The following is a 1,771-nucleotide window of genomic DNA, read 5'->3' as shown; positions in this document are numbered from 1 at the left end:
TTCTTCTGTTTCTGCTTCTTATCTCCCAACAGCAATGCTGGTATTACAGATATGCTACCTATCTGGCTTTTATGTGTATCCCGGGGATTCAAACTCAGGTCCTCATACTTGTATACAAAGCATTTTTACCCAAAATAAGCTATCTCCCCAGCCCCATGTCTTCCATTCTTCCTCTACTCCTACCATAATCTTCTCAAGATCAAGAGCTCCAGACACATAATCCCTTGTGTAGGTCCTTGAAAGTCATGTCTGGGACTGGGAGTTCCCAAATTAGCCTGACCCCAAACTGCCACAGAGAGAGGGAGAGAGACAGATGGGAAGCTTGTCTGTTCACCACCTCTCAACCTGGTTTGACAGTATCCTGAGTGTTCTTTGGGTTCTCTCACACTGCTGAAGATACTGCAGGCCACATACATGTCCTTACCTAGGGCATCATTTGTCTTCCCACAGCATAGCCAAGCTGATATTGGAAGAAAACGAAGGGATAGCAATAAAGAAAAAAAACCATATAGCCATTTCTAAATGTAACAATTTCTGAATTTCAGCCATCTGATGGTAAGAAATGCTCCTTAGGAAAAGAATATCAACATTCTTCAAAGATATGCATGGCAAGTACCCAATACATGCTTTGATACAATTAAATCGATTTATTTAAAAACTGACTTACTAGCCTGGCTTGAAGCAAGCAGTTGTGTGTTCATTCTGCCTTTCAACAAAGATGGAGTAGCTTTCTTATTAAAATATAGACCTTGGCACCAGACATGGTGGCCCATACCAATATACAATCCCACCTTGGCTGGGGAGGCCAAGGCAGGAGGATGACAAGTTACAGGCCACCCTGAACCAGTGAGACATGGTTTAGCCTCTCTACCTCCTACTCTAATACAAACGCTTTCCTTGCTCAAGTCCCCTTTGAGCTATCTTGGATCCTTCCCAGTGGGTCTAGAGCAGAAGGATTAGACCTCCCTCCCAGTGGGCCCCAACTTCCTCTGCTCCAGGAGCCCTTGCCTATGACTTGTGCAGATAAGAGCTAGCTGAGGTTGGCCTAATCTGGTCTGCCAAAGTGTTAGCTGGTGATGTTCACAATGACAACGGTGTGGTTGGCTGTTATGGCTGTATATGCCTATAATCCCAATACTAAGAAGGCTGGGCAGAGGACTGAAATCTTAAAGTCAGTGTGGGCTACATAGTGAGACCCTGTCTCAACAAGTCAAATGAAATCCAATAACCATATAACACCACTGTACACCTGTTATGGTGTAATCTTAAATGTTCCCCCAAAGCTCATGTGCCAGAGGTTTGGTCCCCAGTCTACAGTGCTATTGGGAGGTAGAAGAACCTATATGAGGTGAAGGTCTACTTGGATAAAGTTACGTCTTTAGGATCATACTCCTGAGTGAGGATATTGGGTCATAGTTCACTTCTCTCTTCCTGACCTGCCATGAAGTAAGCTGCCACTACCACCATAATGTATCTTGTAACCCCAGGTCCAAGGCAAGGGCCCAGGGCCCAGGGAATGACACTCTGAAACCATGACCCTAAACAATCCTTTTCTCTTCTTAGTTTTCTTAGGTGTTTCCCCACAGCAATGGAAAGCTGACAGATGCCATGTCTACGTGCTGGTAAGGCAACAGCAAGTCTGCTGGGCTCCTAGCCAACAGAGTGAGAAGACCAATAAATGGATGCCTATTTCTCTCCTCAAGTTGGTAGTAGGGCAGAATAAGACCACCAACTATTTGCTCCTTTAAACATGCATGAAACATGTATTGAT

This window comes from Peromyscus eremicus, chromosome 5 (assembly GCF_949786415.1).
Source record: "Peromyscus eremicus chromosome 5, PerEre_H2_v1, whole genome shotgun sequence".
Taxonomy (NCBI): Eukaryota; Metazoa; Chordata; class Mammalia; order Rodentia; family Cricetidae; genus Peromyscus; species Peromyscus eremicus.
Note: the sequence above shows the minus strand (reverse complement) of the source record.